This window comes from Trachypithecus francoisi, unplaced genomic scaffold (assembly GCF_009764315.1).
Source record: "Trachypithecus francoisi isolate TF-2019V2 unplaced genomic scaffold, Tfra_2.0 Lachesis_group0, whole genome shotgun sequence".
NCBI lineage: Eukaryota > Metazoa > Chordata > Mammalia > Primates > Cercopithecidae > Trachypithecus > Trachypithecus francoisi.
In genome coordinates this window covers 17,579,484-17,599,393 of record NW_022681453.1, presented here as the reverse complement: position 1 = coordinate 17,599,393, position 19,910 = coordinate 17,579,484, and the positions used below count along the sequence as shown (strand labels likewise).

General features: G+C 47.1%; 1 protein-coding gene and 1 pseudogene across 2 annotated transcripts in view; one reads left to right on the top strand and one right to left on the bottom strand.

Moving 5' to 3' along the window:
• The first annotated feature begins 4,692 nt into the window (after positions 1–4,692).
• Positions 4,693–19,910, top strand: part of IP6K1 (inositol hexakisphosphate kinase 1) — a 70,807-nt gene continuing 55,589 nt past the window's right edge. The window contains exon 1 of one of the 2 annotated variants that reach the window (XM_033207674.1): positions 4,693–4,899. The gene's annotated coding sequence lies outside the window, so the exon portion shown is untranslated. Of the gene's footprint in view, positions 4,900–4,924; positions 5,552–19,910 lie in introns of those variants that run through there. The other variant, XM_033207682.1, reaches the window with a different exon arrangement.
• LOC117081587 lies at positions 15,257–15,594 on the bottom strand (annotated as a pseudogene).

Below are 19,910 nucleotides of genomic sequence, written 5' to 3'. Positions count from 1 at the left end.
TTTCTTTTTCTTTTTCTTTCTTTTTTTTTTTTGGGGGGACGGAGTCTCGCTCTGTCGCCTGGGCTGGAGTGCAGTGGCCGGATTTCAGCTCACTGCAAGCTCCGCCTCCCGAGTTTACGCCATTCTCCTGCCTCAGCCCCCCGAGTAGCTGGGACTACAGGCGCCCGCCACCTCACCTGGCTAGCTTTTTGTATTTTTTAGTAGAGACGGGGTTTCACCGTGTTAGCCAGGATGGTCTCGATCTCCTGACCTCGTGATCCGCCCGTCTCGGGAAATTTCTTTTTCACACCATCATGGGCTGTGTTTTCAAGCTGATTCATAATAAACAAAATTACAAATAGAAAAGTTCTAGCCTTGTAGCCAACACGTGGGAGAAGCTCTGAAATCTGTGCCTCCTTGTTCTCACTTGGAGAACTCCCTACCTTGTGAGCAGACTCTAGGGAGCAGTAAGGTTTTCCTTTTCTCTTTCAGTTTTTTTTTTTTTTTTAAGACAGGATCTCACTATGGTGCCCAGGTTGGAGTGCAGAGGCTATTCACAGGTGTTATAGCGTACTATAGCCTCTAACTCCTGGCTTCAAGACAGCCTCTCATCTCAGCCTCCTGAGTAGCTGGGACTATGGGCGCAGCACTGCACCTGGATTTATTTTTCTTTTAAGAAGGTATTGTATGATGCTTGGACTGACAGTGTGACTGATGCTGTATAGAGATAATAGGCTATCATCCTTGTCAGTGACTGAGGGGCCTCCAATCAGCATGTCTACTCAGGGCCACCTACTTCCTTTTCCTATCCAAAAGAGAGAGAACAATGTTGTGTGTGTGTGTGTGTGTGTGTGTGTGTGTGTGTGTGTGAAAGAGAGAGAGACAGAGAGAGAGAGAGAGAGGAGATAGGGTCTGGCTTTGTTGCCCAGGCTGGAGGGCAACTGTGTGATCTTGGCTCACTGTAGCCTTGACCTCCCAGGTTCAATGGATTCTCCTACTCACATTCCCAGTAGGTGGGACTACAGGCATGGACCACCATGCCTGGCTAATTTTTAATTTTTTTGTAGAGATGAGGTCTTTCTATGTTGACCAGGCTGTTCTTGAATTCCTGGCTCCAAGTGATCTTCCTGCTTCAGCCTCCCAAAGTGCTGGGATTACAGGTGTCTGGCTCACTGTTGCTTTTTTTGTTGTTGTTGAGATGTTCCTCTTTTTAATTTTTTTCATAATTTTTAATTTTTGTGGGTACATAGGTGTATAAATTTGGAGGTACATGAGATGTTTTGATAAGGCATGTAATGCTTAATAATCACTTCATCGAAAATGCGGTATCCATCCCTGGAAGTATTTATCCTTTGTGTTACAAATAATCCAATTATACTATTTTAGTTATTTTAAAATGTACAATTAAGTTATTATTGACTATAGTCACTCTGTTGTGCTATCAAAACACTAGGTCTCATTCATTTTTCTTTTTTTTCTAGTGTCCATTAACCATCCCACCTCCCCACTTCTTCCAGACTCTGGTAACTATCCTTTTACTCACTATCTCCATGAATTAAATTGTTTTGTTTAAATCTTTTTCCTTTTTTTTTGAGACGGAGTCTTACTTTGTCACCCAGGCTGGAGTACAGTGGCAGGATCTTGGCTCACTGCAACCTCCGCCTCTCATGTTCAAGCAATTCTCATGCCTCAGTCTCCTGAGTAGCTGGGACCCCAGGTGCACGCCACCACACCCGGCTTTTTATTTTTTACTTTTAGTAGAGACGGAGTTTTACCATGTTGGCCAGGTTGGTCTTGAACTCCTGACCTCAGGTGATCCTGCTGCCTCGGCCTCCCAGAGTTCTGGGATTACAGGCATGAGCCACCACACCAGTCAATTTCATCCTTTTTCATGGTTGAATAATACTCCATTCTGCATATGTACCATATTTTATTATTATTTTTTTGAGATGGAGTCTCACTTTGTTGCCCAGACTGGAGTGCAGTGGCACAATTTCGTCTCACTGCAAGCTCCGCCTCCTGGGTTCACGCCATTCTCCTGCCTCAGCCTCCTGAGTAGCTGGAACTACAGGTGCTCACCACCAAGCCCAGCTAATTTTTTGTATTTTTAGTAGAGATGGGGTTTCACCATGTTAGCCAGGATGGTCTCGATCTCCTGACCTCGTGATCCGCCTGCCTCAGCCTCCCAAAGTGCTGGGATTACAGGCGTGAACTACCACGCCTGGCCCATATGTACCATATTTTCTTTTTTTTTTTTTTTTGAGACAGAGTCTGGCTCTGTCGCCCAGGCTGGAGTGCAGTGGCCGGATCTCAGCTCACTGCAAGCTCTGCCTCCCGGGTTCCTGCTATTCTCCTGCCTCAGCCTCCTGAGTAGCTGGGACTACAGGCGCCCGTCACCACGCCCGGCTAGATTTTTGTATTTTTTCTTAGTAGAGACGAGGTTTCACTGTGTTAGCCAGGATGGTCTCGATCTCCTGACCTCGTGATCCACCCGTCTCGGCCTCCCAAAGTGCTGGGATTACAGGCTTGAGCCACCACGCCCGGCCATATTTTCTTTATTCATTCATCTGTTGATGGACACTTAGGTTGCTTCCAAATCTTGGCTATTGTGAATGGCGCTGCAGCAAACACGGAAGTGCAGATATCTTTTTAATATACTGATTTCCTTTCCTTTGGGTACATACCCAGCAATGGGATTGTTGGATCATGTGGTAACTGTATTTATTGTTTTCTGAGGAACCTCCAAACTGTTATCCATGGTAGTTATACCACTGTTGCTTTTTGCTTTTTGAGGGCCCCATCAAACTTCAGGGCAATTTGCCAACTGTATGTGGAGGTTTTCTTGGGAAGGATTTGAAGCTTTTGCACTGGGGTGAGGGGTGATGCCGACTTGAGAATCCTGTGGCATGGCTGGTCCTGGAGGATTAGCAGAATCCCCCTTTTGAGGGTTGTTGACTTTTCTTCCTGATGTTTCTTCTGGTTCCTCTGCTCTCGCCTCTCCCTGTGCTGACCTGAGCTACTGCATGTAGCCAGGTGGCCTGCAACAATCTGCTGGTGGGCAGGTCTTGCTGGGTGCAATGTTGGCCCACTCTCCATGCCCAGCCTGACATCAGGTCTCAGGCTTCTGCCAGCTCTCCAAGAGGATCTTACTGTGGTAAATCCAAGTTATCACAGTCTTTCCTCCTCTGTTGAGTCTGTGGGCCTGATCCCCCTCAGGGCACTGGAGAACCTTACTTTCTTTCTTTTTCTTTTGAGACAGAATTTTGCTCTGTTGCCCAGGCTAGAGTGTAGTGGCGTTATCTCAGCTCACTGAACCTCTGCCTCCCAGATTCAAGTGATTCTCCTGCCTCAGCCTCCTGAGTAGCTGGGATTACAGGTACCTGCCACCACGTCTGGCTAATTTTTGTATTTTTAGTAGGGACGGGGTTTCACCATTTTGGCCAGGCTGGACTCGAACCCCGGACCTCAAGTGAGCCGCCCGCTTTGGCCTCCCAAAATGCTGGATTGCAGGCGTGAGCCACCGCACCTGGCTAGGAGGGCCTCCCTTTCTGAACCAGTTATGGTATCCCAGGGCCAGGAAGAAGCTGAGTGCCTTCTGTGGGAACAAAACAAAACAAAAACCCTTTATGGGGCTTCCACCAAAGTTAGTGTTTTAAGGCATGCCTCAGAAACAGCAACTTCTGGAAGCAGGTTGTTCCAGGAAGTGGTTTTAGGCCAATTTTTCCTGAGTTCTTCCCCTGCTCTAAGGGTTCATTAAATCTTCCTCTGAGAAGCTCCACTTTTATTTTCATTCTACATATGGGGCAACCAAAGCTAAAGAAAGACTAAGGCTCAAAAAAGTTAGCTAGTTGGGGCATTTGGGTGAGGGCCCACGCCACGTAACTTCATCTGGTGTTCTAAGCCTAAAGCCAAGCCCAGAGTTAGGTGTTCTGTATGGGGAGCAAGGTGTGACCATCTTCCTGGGACCATTAATATGCCTGGTAGGCCGGCCATGACAGTCCAGGGCCAAAGATGCTGTCATAGGATCTCAAGACAAGATGCTCTAGGACTGAGAAAAGGGAGTGCCCGCTGTGTGTCAGGACTTGTGCTAGGCTCTAAACCTCAGGCAGGAAAGCATGGGCAATGAGTCAGAGGCTGCTGTGGCAGCACAGACTGCTGTACCTCGAGGCTACTAAGGGACAAAGCGCAGGAAGCCAGGATAGAGGCTCCTCACACTCTGAAACCAGTAGGAGGAGGTGCGAGACCCAGCACCTCCATTTCTAGAGGTGGTGTGACCTTGGCTCGGCCTCCCCTGAGCCTCAGTTTCCTCTCCAGAGTGAACTGGGGGCTGCACCCCCCTTCTCCCAGAGTGGGTGACAAAAAAACGAATAGCACACCGCTGAGAGTCCCTGTGTGTGCGCAAACGTATGAGAAGACGCCGCCGGTACCGCACCGCGGCCAGACACGCAGAGAGGCCAAGGGCGCTCTAGCCTCAGAGTCGCCAGCAAAAGCTCCGCCAGCCACAGCGAGAACGAAGCGCATGCGCAAACCCATGCCGTCACAGTCACGTGCCCCACGCTTTCGGCACAGGCCCTGAGAGGCAGACTCTGACTGACAGGTGAGCTGACCTGTTAGCGGGAAGCACTGCCCCCGGCGACGAGCAAAAAGACTGTTGATTGGGGATGGCACCCCTCGGGGGCGGGTTCTTTGCAGTCCTGGTTACTATGACGCCCGGCCCCCGCCCCCTCGGCTAGCCGCCATCTTGTTGTTGATCCGTACCCAGTGGGCAGCGCCGGGAGCTGGACCAAGCGGCCGGTGAGAGGCCGCTGTAGCGGGGCTCAGCCACCTGTGCTGCCTGCCAGGGGGCAGGCCGAAACCTGGAGGCCCGGGGGGCCCAGCTCCCGTAGGGAGCCGTGGGCGCCCGGTACCCGGGCCGGGCGGGTGAGTGACAGGAGCCGGGCCGATTGACCGGCCTGACGCCCGCGGGGAGGGCGGTGGCGGGCGGGGCGTTGGAGTGGGCGCGCGTGGGGTCGGGGCTCCGGTGGAGCATCACTGGAACATCGCTCGAGCGTCCTGACCGGCCGCCCGCCGAGCCTCCTAGATGCTGGCACCGAAGCCGGGGAACAGCCGGTGTGGAGGTCGGAGAGCGCCAGTGCCTGAGGTCTGGCCGGCTAGTAGCGGGAAACCAGCTTCTCTGAACGAAGCTCTGGACTCTGCTGATCCGGAGCGCTGAAGTGTGTCCGGTGCCACCCTGATGCTCTCCTGGGAGTTGTGTTGCTCCTGGCTGAGAAATAGACTTACCTCTTTCTTAGATAGCGCTCCTGCGAGTGATTTTCAGGACGCTGGATGCTAAGACTAGACGAATCAAGCCAAAGCCCCCGTGAGCCAGGCAGGCCGGTGTCATGGCCCTGTGATTCTGGCAAGGGGGACCCTCTGCCTGGCTGCTGCTTCCCGAGACCCGTTCGGAACCTCACGTGTACCTCGAAGCTCACCGTTTGTTTCTACCAAAGAGCCTGGTTAAATGTCCGTAATGGCTGAGTTCTATTTTGGAACATAATTTCTTTGGTTCTTCACCACCACTTTTTGGAGAGTGGTAATGTCTTCCTCTTTTTGCTTTAGGAGAAAGTGAATATTATGGTGATAACTTGATTGATTTTTTTTCTCCTAAAGAGATACTCGCCATAGGAGACAAAGGAAATGTAGGAGTGTCTTAGAATCGGAAAAATAAATGAAACTTGTTTTTGTTGTGGATGGTATCTAACTGGCAAATTAACTTTTTTTTTTTTTTTTTTTGCGACAGTCTCTCACTCTGTTGCCCAGGCCGGAGTGCAGTGGCACAGTCTCGGCTCACCACAACCTCCGCCTCCTGGGTTCAAGCGATTATCCTGCCTCAGCCTCCTGAGTAGCTAGGACCACAGGCGCGCGCCACCAATGCCCGGCTAATATTTGTATTTTTAATAGAGACGGGGTTTCACCATGTTGGCCTGGCTGGTCTCGAACTCCTGACCTCGTGAGCCTGAGCCTCCCAAAGTGCTGGGATTACAAGTGTGAGCTACTGCGCCCGGTGCAAATTAACTTTTAACATTAGTAAAATTATCTTGCTCAGTGAAAACAGACCTTCAGGCCCCTTTCCTGTGAATGTGGGCAGATTGGAGATCCTCAGCAGAGTGTGCTGGTCTAGGAAGAGTTCTGATTGTTACAAAACACATTTCTCTTGACCTGTGGCCTCTGGTTCTTTGCACAGTCTTCTTGTATGTGGTCATACAACATGCCTGTATGAGGTGACTAAGAAGTCAAGCGACAATACTTTGTGCACTTTTTTTCTTTCTTTTTTTTTTTGAGACGGAGTCTCGCTCCTTTGCCAGACTGGATACAGTGGTGCGATCTCGGCTCACTGCAACCTCTGACTCCCTGGTTCAAGCAGTTCTCCTGTCTCAGCCTCCGGAGTAGCTGGGATTACAGGCACATGCCACCACGCCCAGCTAATTTTTGTATTTTTAGTAGAGATAGGGTTTCACTATGTTGGCCAGACTGGTCTTGAACTCCTGACCTCGTGATCCGCCCACCTCGGCCCCCCGAATTGCTGGTATTACTTATAGGCGTGAGCCACTGTGCCTGGCCACGCACCCAGCCTACTTTGTGCACTTCTATCAGGTCTTGTCACCTCTGAATGTATGATTTTGAAAGAGGCCAGATGTGGTGGCTCATGTCTGTAATCCCAGCACTTTGGGAGGCTGAGGCGGGCGGATCACCTGAGGTCAGGAGTTCGAGACTAGCCTGGCCAACATGGCGAAGTCCCGTCTCTACTAAAAATACAAAAATTAGCTGGGTGTGGTGGTGCATGCCTGTAGTCCCAGCTCTTTGGTGGCTGAGGCAGTAGAATCGCCTGAACCCGGAAAGTGGAGGTTACAGTGAGGCGAGATCGCGTCACTGCACTCCAGCCTGGGCAACAGAGTGAGACTTAGTCTCAGGAAATAAATAATAAATAAGTAAAAATAAAATAATTTTGAAAGAAACTACCTCCTTGGTCAGGAGATCGTTTAGGAAAGCAGGTGCTGAACCCAGAGGAGGCTGGCTGCTTGTTGCTCTTCAACTGAGTTTATACTACTCTTGTGAGGCAAGGGAGAAGTTGAGTAGTCTTTATTTATTTCATTGTCCTTCAGGGCCATTTTTTAAATCTTTAGTGTGTTTTAATCTTGGTAAGACCAGTTCCTTGGGCAGTTCTTGAAAAGAAAGGAGGGGGATACTAAAATATTAGGAGCTTTTCAAAATTGTCCCAAGCCTCTGCTTTTTTTTTTTCTGAGACGGGGTTTCACCATGTTTGCCAGGCCGGTCTTGAACTCCTGACGTGTGATTCATCTACCTCAGCCTTGGCCTGGGATTACAGGGGTGAGCCACCGCACTGGCTGTCATTTGCATTTTAAGTAGAGGCGGGGTCTCAGTTGCCCAGACTGGGCTTGAACTCCTAGTCTCAAGTGATCCTCCTGTCTTGGCCTCCCAAAGTGCTGGGATTACAGGCATGAGCCACCACGCCTGGCCTTTTTTTTTTTGAGAAGGAGTCTCACTCTGTCGCCCAGGCTGGAATGCAGTGGCATGATCTTGCCTCACTGCAACTTCTGCTTCCTGGGTTCAAGCGATTCTCCTGCCTCAGCCTCCCAAGTAGCTGGGACTACAGGCGTGCAGTAGCACGCCTGGCTAATTTTTGTATTTTTTTTTTTTGGTAGAGCTGGGGTTTTGCTGTGTTGGCCAGGCTGGTCTCAAACTCCTGACCTCAGGTGATCCACCCACCTTAGCCTCCCAAAGTGCTGGGATTACAGGTGTGAGCCACCACACCTGGCCACGCCTGGCCTGTTTTAAGAGACAGTCTCTTAAAAAACTCCTAGGCTTGAGTGTAGTGGTCCAGTTGTAGCTCACTTCAGCCTCCAACTCCTGGGCTCAAGTGATTCTCTTGCCTCAGCTTCCCAAGTAGCTAAGACTAAACATGTGTGCCACCATGCCTGGCTAATTTTCTTTGTCTTAATTTTTTGTAGAGATGGGGGTCTCACTGTGTTGCTTAGGCTAGTCTCAAATTCCTGGGTGCAAACGATCCTCCTGCCTCGGATACCTAAAGTACAGGCATGAGCCACTGTGCCTGGTTTGTGATGGGCATTTTTAAGTGCAAATGTGTCAGACTATTGTTATAATAGTAGACCCTCCAGGCCAGGCGCGGTGGCTCACGCCTGTAATCCCAGCACTGTGGGAGGCCGAGGTGGGTGGATCACAAGGTCAGGAGTTCGAGACCAGCCTGACCAACATGGTGAAGCATTGTCTCTACTAAAAATACAAAGATTAGCCGGGCCTGGTGGCACGTGCCTGTAATCCCAGCTACTCGGGAGGCTGAGGCAGGAGAATCTCTTGAACTTGGGAGGTGGAGGTTGCAGTGAGCCAAGATTGTGCCACTGCACTCCAGCCTGGGCGATGAGCTAGACTCCGTCTCAAAAAAAAAAAAAAAAAAGTAGACTTTCCATCCACTGTTCTTTATCTTTGCATAATTTATCTGTAAACTTTAGTATTTTTATTTACTTAATTTTTTTTTGAGACAGGTCTTACTCTGTTGCCCAGCTGGAGTGCAGTGGCTCGATCATAGCTCACTGCAGCCTTGAACTCCTGGGCTCAGGTGATTCTCCTGCCTCAGCCTCCAGAGTAGCTAGAACTACAGGTGGGCACTACTGTGCTCAGCTAATTCTTAATTTTAATTTTTTTTTTTGTAATGGACATGGAGTCTTGTTTGTTGCCGAGGCTGGCCTCTAGCTCCTTGGTTGGAGTGATCCTCCCACCTCAGCCTCCCAAAATGCTGGATTACAGATGTGAGTCATCTTGCCTGGCCAATTTCAGGACTTTTTCACACTGCACAGACTGTGGAGATTCTGCACTGAGATCAGGAACTACTACAGGCTTATGGGATGAGATCTGATGTCCTAATGTGGCATTTAAGGCGATATAGTCCAGCTGGCTCCAGCCTACCTCCTCTGGGTTTATCCTAATCCCCACTAACCAAATGGTTTGCTAAACATTCCATACGTACTCTTTCTTTACACAAATCCTCTCATGGCTGAATCCAGTGACCTATGGCCTGTGGAGATGACCTTTTCCTTCAGCTTCTCTCTTGTCCATAGTCCAGCTCCATTTCTACCTACCTCTTTATGAAATGTCCCCCAAACATTTCAGCTCCTGGGGATATATTCCATACTCTTCAAACTGCAGTGGCATTATTGCCCTGAAACAAACATCAAAATAGTATTTGCTCTTTTAAGAATAATTTTTTAGACCAGCACAGTGGTTCATGCCTGTAATCCCAGCACTTTGGGAAGCCAAGGCGGAGGCGGGTGGATCACCTGAGGCCAGGAGTTCGAGACCAGCCTGGCCAACATGGTGAAACCCTGTCTCTACTGAAAATACAAAAAATTAGCCGGGTGTGGTGGTGGGCGCCTGCAATCCCAGCTACTTGGGAGATTGAAGCAGTAGAATCACTTGAACCCGGGAGGTGGAGGTTGCAGTGAGCCGAGATTGTGCCATTGCACTCCAGCCTGGGCAACAAGAGGGAAACTCCGTCTAAAAATTTTCCTCTGGTAGAGCCTAATCCTTTTCTGACAGGGACTGTGTTTTACACTTCTTGTGTCTTTTTGCACCTGTAGATGAGGACCAAATATTTATAAATATGTACTAGATTTGTCTGAGTTGGAAACACCTTTTGTAACTAAACAGGGAAGTAGAAGGGAGTGGGCAAGTAGAAATGGGGATTTGGTGGCTGTGAATTTCTACCTCCACCCTGCCTTGCCTTGAAGTATGCTTTATAGAGGCAGGCCTGTCCCTTAGTGCTGCAGAACAGAGACAGAACTTGCTCAAAGGGCAGAACTAAGGCCTAAAAAGAGCCCTTCCTTGTTAAAATGCCAGTTTTCTAGGAAAACATTTCTGTGAATATGGCACTGGATGCAAACATTCTTAGGCCCTTTTCTTTGTTGGGTCTTGATCTCACTGCCTCCTTGGGCTGCTGTAAATGGCAGTGTTTGTTGCCTGACCTCCTCCTGGTGCAGCCCTGACACTATAAGGAACAGTGATGGGCAGAGCTGGGGAACGACTGCACAGTACACTCTATTTCTGACTTGGAACAAGGAAGCAGTCTGGCATTTTGTGTCTTTGTGGCTGTGGATCTGTGCTTTTGCACTGATTTTTAAATATAGGTTTTCATTTCTCCTACTATAGCAGAATTCAAGCAATAGATTCTGGGTAGGAAAGCCTAAGACTCTGTGTGTGTGTGTGTGTGTGTGTGTGTGTGTGTGTGTGTGTGTGTGTATGAAAGATGATAAATACTCTCAGGTGTGCTACTGTGGTTTGAAGTTGCATTTATTTAGAAGATATAACAAATGAGCTTTCATGAGAACACGTGTTCACTTCAGTGCTGGATCTCTGTTGGGGACATTGTTTTGTTGAGTGCCTAGAAAATCTGCTGATCTCTTTTGTAAAATTTTATTTGTGGGTTTAGCTTATTTATTCCTGTCTCATTATGTAAAAGGAGGGCAGGGTAGGGGAGCAGGTCTAGGACTGGACTCTTTTCAAGTCTAAAATTCTATGTTAATGAATAAGAACACCTTATAAATACATAAAAATCTAGGTGTAGGCCAGGTGCCATGGCTCATGCCTGTAATTCCGGAACTTTTGAAGTTGAAGCAGGCAAATTGCTTGAGCCCAGGAGTTTGAGACCAGCCTGGGCAACATAGTGAGACCCTGTCTCCACAAAAAAAAAAATAAATAAATAAATAAAATAAAAAAAAAAATTAAACGAGCATGGTGGCATTCCCGGCTACTTGGGAGGTGGAGGTGGGAGAATTGCTTGAGCCCAGGGGTTGAAGCTGCAGTGAGCCATCATTGTGCCACTGCATTCCTGCCTGGATGACAGAACAAGACCCTGTCTCTAAAAAGAAAAGAAAAATTTGGGTGTATTGTGATTGAATGAACAATTATTAAACAACTTACTCTGTAATAAAAAAAATCAGATGATGTCATATGTTGATGGAAATATGGAGAAATCAGAGACCTCATACACTGTTGGTGGGAATGTCAAGTGGGCCACTTGGGAAAACAGTCTTTATGTGGTTAAACATAGAGTTACCATATGAGCCAGCAATCTCCCTCCTGGCTATCTACCCAAGAGAGGTGAAAACAAATGTTCACACAAAAACTTGTACACGAATGTTTATGGCAGCGTTATTCATAATAACCAAGAGGAGAAGCAACCCAAGTGTCCATCAACTGACAGATAAAATGTGGTATATATATACAAGGGAACATTATTCTGCAATAAAAAGGAGCAAAGTGCTGATACATGTTGCAACATGGATGAATCTTGAAAGCATGTTAAGTGAAAGAAGTCACATACAGAAGTTCACATTTGTATGATTTCATTTATGTGAAATATCCAGAATAGGCGATTCTATAGAAACAGAAAGTAGGTTAGTGATTGCTTAGGGCTTGGAGGTGGTTGTGGGGGATAGAGAAAATGATAGCTTAAGGGTATGGGATTTCTTTTTGAGATGATTAAAACATTCTAAAATTGCAGTGATGGTTGCTCCTATCTCTGAATATTTTATACTTAAAATAATTGAATTGTACACCTTAATGGGTGAATTGTATGTTGTGTGAATAATAATAAAGCTGTTAATTAAAAACGTATTGGCTGGACATGGTAGTAGGATCACTTGAGCCCAGGGGTTCGAGACCAGCTCTGGAAACATAGCGAGACCCCATTGATACAAAACATAAAAAAATTAGCCGGGCATGGTGGTGCGTGGCCGTAACCCCAGCTACTGAGAAGTCTTAAGATGAGAGGATCGCTTGAGTCTGGGAGTTTGAAGCTGTAGTGAGCTATGGTTGGGCCATTGCGCTCCAGCCTGGGTGATGGAGTAGGACCCTATCCTTTTTTTTCTTGAGACGAAGTCTCGCTTTGTCACCTAGGCTGGAGAGCAGAGGCGTGATCTCTCCTCACTACAACCTCTGCCTCCCAGGTTCGAGTGATTTTCCGGCCTCAGCCTCCTGAGCAGCTGGGATTACAGGCACCTATCACCACGCCCAGCTAATTTTTTGTATTTTTAGTAGAGATGAGGTTTCACCATGTTGACCAGGCTAGTCTTGACCTCCTGACCTCAAGCCATCTACCTGCCTTGGCCTCCCAAAGCACCGGGATTACAGGCATGAGCCACCACATCTTGCCGAGACCCTGTCTTTTTTTTTTTTTTTTTTTTTTTTTTTTTTGAGACAGAATCTCACTCTTGTTGCTCAGGCTGGAGTGCAGTGGCGCGATCTCAGCTCACTGCAGCCTCCGCCTCCCGGGTTTAAGCGATTCTCCTGCCTCAGTCTCCCGAGTAGCTGGGATTTACGGGCATGTACCACCACGCTCGGCTAATTTTTGTATTTTTAGTACAGATGGGGTATCACCATGTTGGCCAGGATGGTCTTGATCTCCTGACCTTGTGATCCACCCGCCTTGGCCTTCCAAAGTCCTGGGATTACAGGCGTGAGCCACCATGCCCAGCTGAGAGACCCTGTCTTAAAAAAAAAAGTCATTTCACTGTTAAAGAAAATCCCCTGCACACCAGAAATGGCCAGCTGATCTCTGATCTTTGACCTTTATGCTTTATCATTGTTTTTAAAGAAATTTCCAACTTTATTGAGGTATAATTTTTTTTTCTTTCTTTTTTTTTGAGATGGAGTCTCGCTCTGTTGCCCAGGCTCAAGTGTAGTGGCACGATCTCCGCTCACTGCAACCTCCACCTCCCGGGTTCAAGTGATTCTCCTGCTTCAGCCTCCCGAGTAGCTGGGACTACAGGCATGTGCTACCACGCCTGGCTAAGTTTTTGTATTTTTAGTAGAGAGTGGGTTTCACTGTATTAGCCAGGATGGTTTCAATCTCCTGACCTCGTGATCCACCCACCTTGGCCTCCCAAAGTGCTGGGATAACAGGCTTGAGCCACCAAGCTCGGCATTTTTTTTTTTTTTTTTTTTTGAGATGGAGTCTCGCTCTGTCGCCAGGCTGGAGTGCAGTGGCTGGATCTCAGCTCACTGCAACCTCTACCTTCCAGATTCAAGCAATTCTGCTGCCTCAGCCTCCCAAGTAGCATGAGACTACAGGCACGTGCCACCATACGCAGCTAATTTTTGTATTTTTAGTAGAGGTGGGGTTTCACCATGTTGTCCAGGATGGTTTCGAACTCCTGACCTCAGGCGATCCACCCACCTCGGCCTCCCAAAACGTTGGGATTACAGGTGTGAACCACTGCGCCTGGCCCAACAGATGTCTATTTCACTTCAGTGAAAAGATTTCTTTTTTTGGAGACAGAGTCTTGCTCTGTCGCCCTGGCTGGGGTGTAGTGGTGCCATCTTGGCTCACTGCAACCTCCGCCTCCTGGGTTCAAGTGATTTTTATGCCTCAGCCTCCAGAGTAGCAGGGATTACAGGTATGTGCCACCACAATGGACTGATTTTTGTATTTTTTTAGTAGAGATGGGGTTTTGCCATGTTGACCAGGCTTGTCTTGAACTCCTGACCTCAAGTGATCCACCCACCTTGGCCTCCCCAAGTGCTGGAGTTACAGGCATGAGCCACTGTGCCCGGCCCAGTGAAAAGATGTCAGTTAGTTGTAGAAGGTACTCTTATTTCCCTTTCCAGTCAACCCCAGCCTGCTTCCTTGGACACAGGCAGGTGCTGATCTTTCTATCACTATAGATTAAATTTGCGACTCTTAGAAGTTTCACATAAATGGAATCATAATTTTACAGTTGATCCTCATTATTCACGGAGTTTGTATTTTCAAGTTTGCAAACCTGCTAAAATTTACTTGTAACCCCAAAATCAATACTTTTGGTGCTTTTGCTGTCATTTATAGATATGCATAGAGTGACAAAAATTTTGAGTTGTGTGTTCCCAGCTGAGGTTAGACAAGGCAACATGCTGCTGTCTTCTTTTCAATTATCATACTGTAAATAAGTGTCCTTTTCTTGGTCTATTTAGTACTATGGTTTTTTTGCATTTATTTGCTTTTTTTTCTGAGACTGAGTCTTGCCCTGTCACCCAGGCTGGAGTACAGTGGTGCTATCTCAGCTCACTGCAACCTCTGCCTACCAGGTTCAAGTAATTTTCCTGCCTTAGCCTTGCGAATGGTTGGGATTACAGACATGCACCACCATGCCTGGCTAATTTTTGTATTTTTAGTGGAGATGAGGTTTCACCATGTTGTCCAGGCTGGTCTCGAGCTCCTGGCCTCAAGTGATCCGCCCATCTCGGCCTCCCAAAGTGCTGGGATTACATTCGTGAGCCACTGCACCTGGCCTGATTTGCTTTTTGTTGGTGATTTTTAATGGTTATTTTCATTTTTGTTTATCTTACCAGAAAATAAACACCAACTTTATTAATGTAATAGCAACAGAAAGGGTTTCCAGTTTCTCAGAAGGAAAATAACGTGACAGTAGCGCAAGTGTTAAAAGAGTAAATGGCTACATTTCTTGTTCTGATAGCTTCCCACCACACACCAAAGGTTCTTCAAGGACAGCTGCCACCGGAGCTGCTGCAAGAACATGTTTTTCACTGGGTGTAGCTTCACAGTCAACTCCTCAAGCAGAAGACTAAAATATTATTTCTTGGAAGATCTTGGTTGAGGGAGAACATATCAATATGGAGAACAGATCTTTGCTTCTCAAATTCAAGAAAAACCATTAACTATCAATTTTTTTTCTTTTTTTTTTGAGACAGAGTCTCACTCTGTCGCTCAGGCCAGAGTGCGGTGGTGCAATCTTGGCTCACTGCAAGCTCCGCCTCCTGGGTTCACACCGTTCTCCTGCCTCAGCCTCCCAAGTAACTGGAACTACAGGCGCCCGCCGCCACGCTCGGCTAATTTTTTTTGTATTTTTTTTTTAATAGAGATGGGGTTTCACCGTGTTAGCCAGGATGGTCTTGATCTCCTGACCTCGTGATCCACCCACCTCGGCCTCCCAGAGTGCTGGGATTACAGGCGTGAGCCACTGTGCCTGGCCTAACTAATCTATCAGGTTTTCTCCAATACAGTGTGCCAGAGTGTTCTGTGAGAATCGTTTTCCATCCCTACCACATGTCTAGGTGAAGGGAGAGGAGGGATGGCAAGCTGCCAGTACACTAGTGGGCACTCCTAGTGATGCTCTGGGCTCTGCTCCCTTTCTGCTGGTAGTAGTAGGCATCCTTTCTAGCCGCTGCAGCAGCTTGATATTGCGGGGAGGAAAGGTCCACCCACTAATCACCTCTTCTTGAAGCTGTATTTTTTGTGTTCATAGAAGAAGTCTGTCTTAGAGCTCCCTAAATTGACAATCTTTGGGCAGCCATCTCTATCCTCCTGGATGGTGCACTCCTTACAATAATAGGCACTGGATACCCCAGAGCCCCCACAGATAACACAGCGCCCCAGTAAGATACGTAGTTACACTCATCACATACGTGCACCAGAGTGCAGGGACACAAATCACACATTTGCTGTCACATTTTTCACACAATCTTCCGATGACAACACCAGCCTGCTTGCGCCAAAAGATCAAATCAGGATGATGTTTAGCCATAGTTCCCAATGAAGCCGGCCACCGGAAGTCTATTTTTTTTTTTTTGTTTTTTTTGAGACGGAGTCTCATTCTGTCGCCCAGGCTGGAGTGCAGTGGCCGGATCTCAGCTCACTGCAAGCTCCGCCTCCCGGGTTCACGCCATTCTCCTGCCTCAGCCTCCCGAGTAGCTGGGACTACAGGCGCCTGCCACCCCGCCCAGCTATTTTTTTGTATTTTTTTTTTAGTAGAGACAGGGTTAGCCAGGATGGTCTTGATCTCCTGACCTCGTGATCTGCCCGTCTCGGCCTCCCAAAGTGCTGGGATTACAGGCTTGAGCCACCGCACCTGGCCCGGAAGCCTATTTTTTAAATTTTGAGACAGCTTACAGATATTAGCCACTGCACCTGGCCTTGTTGGTGATTTTGATGCTTAAAATGGCCCCCAGGCCGGGCGCGGTGGCTCAAGCCTGTAATCCCAGCACTTTGGGAGGCCGAGACGGGCGGATCACGAGGTCAGGAGATCGAGACCATCCTGGCTAACACGGTGAAACCCCGTCTCTACTAAAAAAATACAAAATTAGCCGGGCGAGATGGCGGGCGCCTGTAGTCCCAGCTACTCGGGAGGCTGAGGCGAGAGAATGGCGTAAACCCGGGAGGCGGAGCTTGCAGTGAGCTGAGATCTGGCCACTGCACTCCAGCCTGGGCGACAGACCCAGACTCCGTCTCAAAAAAAAAAAAAAAAAAAAAAATGGCCCCCAAATGTCGTATTGAAGTGCTACCTGGTGTTTCTAAGCACAAGAAGGCTTTGATTACCTTACAAGGAATGTGTTAGGTAAGTTTTGTTCAGGCATGAGTTGTAATGCTGTTGACTATGAGTTCAGTGTTAGTGAATCAGTAATTTATATTATATAAGATGTCTTTAAACAGAAACATACCTAAAAGGTTTTATATTGTATGTGTGTAGATCTGGAAGGTTATATATTGATTGGTTGATGAAAATATGTGAGATACCATCTCACACCAGTTAGAATGGCAATCATTAAGAAGTCAGGAAACAATAGATGTTGGAGAGGATGTGGAGAAATAGGAACACTTTTACACTGTTGGTGGGATTGTAAACTAGTTCAACCATTATGGAAAACAGTATGGCGATTCCTCAAGCATCTAGAACTAGATGTACCATATGACCCAGCCATCCCACTACTGGGTATATACCCAAAGGATTATAAATTACTCTACTACAAAGACACATGCACACGTATGTTTATTGCGGCACTATTCACAATAGCAAAGACTTGGAATCAACCCAAATGTCCATCTGTGACAGACTGGATTAAGAAAATGTGGCACATGTACACCATGGAATACTATGCAGCCATCAAAAAGGATGAGTTTGCGTCCTTTGTAGGGACATGGATGCAGCTGGAAACCATCATTCTTAGCAAACTATCACAAGAACAGAAAACCAAACACCGCATGTTCTCACTCATAGGTGGGAAATGAACAATGAGATCACTTGGACTCGGGAAGGGGAACATCACACACTGGGGCCTATCATGGGGAGGGGGGAGGAGGGAGGGATTGCATTGGGGAGTTATACATGATATAAACGTTATGCACATGTACCCTAGAACTTAAAGTATAATTAAAAAAAAAAAGAAAAAAAAAAAATAAAAATAAAAATAAAAAAAAAAAAAAAAAGAAAATATGACTAGATCATCTTCCACTGGTTGACAGTTTATAAAAAAAAAAAAAGGAAATATGACCAGAGGCTTACAGGAATTTAAACATTTATTTTGTCTAGGTGCAGTGACTCAGTGTTCAGTAACTTATTGTACACAATGACCTTATAAAACATAATTACCATCAGTAATGAGAACTGACTGTATAGTCGCTTGTGTCAGAGCCCTAGCTAAGTGTTCTAGGCTATAATGTCTGGGAGCCACAGGCAGTGCTTTTGTTGATAAGTATTCATCCCTTAAATTCCCTCTCCCATTAAGTCATTTCCACAGCTCACCTATTATACGTAGCTCAGTTTGTAATATTTCATTGTTTCACCATTAACTTCTTGGGCTATGCTGACTTTCAGTTCTCTGAAGGCAAGAATTATTTTTGTTTTCTTAGTAATAATGTACTACATGGTCTTACTCTGTAGGTATTCAATATGTATTTGATCACGTAAGTATTTAAAAAAAATTTTTTTTTGCACATTTAAATTTAATGGTCCCTGACTGATTTGGAGACTTTATAGTTGCAATTTGGACAAAAAATTGGTTTGGTGATGAGTATTCCGATTTTGTGTGTGTGTGTGTGTGTGTGTGTGTTAGAGTTGTGTGTGTGTGTGTGGTGTGTGTGTGTGTGAGAGAGAGAGTCTTGCTATGTTACCCATGCTGGTCTTGAATTTCTGGGCTCAAGTGATCCTGCTGCCTCAGCCTCCCATGTGTACCACGATGCCTAGCTAGTGAATATTCTGAAACTTATTTATAAAGACTTATGCTCAACTAGAAGATGTTGTATGGACCAGGGCCATGCAGCATACTCGACAAGATATACCTAGGCTATTTTGGTTTACTTTTTTTTGGTACTTTACCTGAAGACAGTGCAGCAAAAATTAAAGTCGGTTCATTAGCATAGAAAATATAATGAATATTAAAAAGCTGCTTCTCTATTTGGGAAGATGTATTATGAAATATGTGGCTATCTTTTTTTTTCTTTCTTTGAGACAGAGTCTCGCTCTGTTGCCCAGGCTGGAGTGCAGTGGTGCGATCTCGGCTCACTGGCTTACTGCAGGCTCTGCCTCCTGGGTTCATGCCATTCTCCTGCCTCAGCCTTCCAAGTAGCTGGGGCTACAGGCGCCTGCCACCATGCCCGGCTAATTGTTTTTTTTTTTTTGAGACAGAGTCTCGCTCTGTCACCCAGGCTGGAGTGCAGTGGTGCGATCTTGGCTCACTGCAAGCTCTGCCGCCTCCTGGGTTCACGCCATTCTCCTGCCTCAGCCTCCTGAGAAGCTGGGACTACAGGCGCCTGCCACCACACCTGGCTAATTTCTTTTTGTATTTTTAGTAGAGACAGGGTTTCACTGTGTTTGCCAGGATGGTCTTGATCTCCTGACCTCGTAATCCGCCCGCCTCCGCCTCCCAAAGTGCTGGGATTACAGGCGTGAGCCACCGCACCCAGCCAATATGTGGCTATCTTATACATTTTGCATGTGTCTCCAAAGTAAGTGCTGACCTTGGTGCCAGGGAGCCAATATTACGTTTGAGTAATTTCATGAAGCAGAGTGTACCAGGCAGGACCGGTTGGACGCTTAAACATATTAACTTGACTCTTTACAGTATTACTTTTCATTGGTAGAATTGGGACTATATAAAGATTTATTAATTGGCCAGCTGCAATGGCTCATGCCTGTAATTCCAGCACTTTGAGAGGCTGAGGCAGGAGGATCAGTTGAACTTAGAAGTTCAAAACCGGGCCGGGCGTGGTGGCTCAAGCCTGTAATCCCAGCACTTTGGGAGGCCGAGATGGGCGGATCACGAGGTCAGGAGATCGAGACCATCCTGGCTAACACAGTGAAACCCCGTCTCTGCTAAAAAAAATACAAAAAACTAGCCAGGCGTGGTGGTGGGCGCCTGTAGTCCCAGCTACTCTGTAGGCTGAGGCTGGAGAATGGCGTGGACCCGGGAGGCGGAGCTTGCAGTGAGCTGAGATTCAGCCACTGCACTCCAGCCTGGGCAACAGAGCCAGACTCCGTCTCAAAAAAAAAAATTAAAAAAAGTTCAAAACCAGCCAGGTGTGGTGGCTCACGCCTGTAATCTCAACACTTTGGGAGGCCAAGGCGGGCGGATCATGAGGTCAGGAGATTGAGACCATCCTGGCTAACACGGCGAAACCCCGTCTCTACTAAAAATACAAAAAATTAGCCGGGCATGGTGGTGGGTGCCTATAGTCCCAGCTACTCAGGAGGCTGAGGCAGGAGAATGGTGCGAACCCGGGAGGCGGAGCTTGCAGTGAGCAGAAATCACGCCACTGCACTCCAGCCTGGGAGACAGTGAGACTCTATCTCAAAAAAAAAAAATTAAAAAAAAAAATGTTCAAAACCAACTGGGGCAACCCAGCAAGGCCCGCTTATCTACCAAAAAATAAACAATTAGCTGGGCATGGTGTGACATGCCTAAAATTCCAGCAACTCAGGAGGCTGAGGTTGGAGGATCACTTGAGCATAGGAGTTGGAGGCTGCAGTGAGCAGTGATCACACCACTGCACTCCTGCCTGGGTGAGAGTGAGACACTGTCTTAAAAAAAAAAAAAGCTCAAGAGTTCAAAACCAGCCTGGGCAATGTAGTGAGACCCTGTCTCTATGT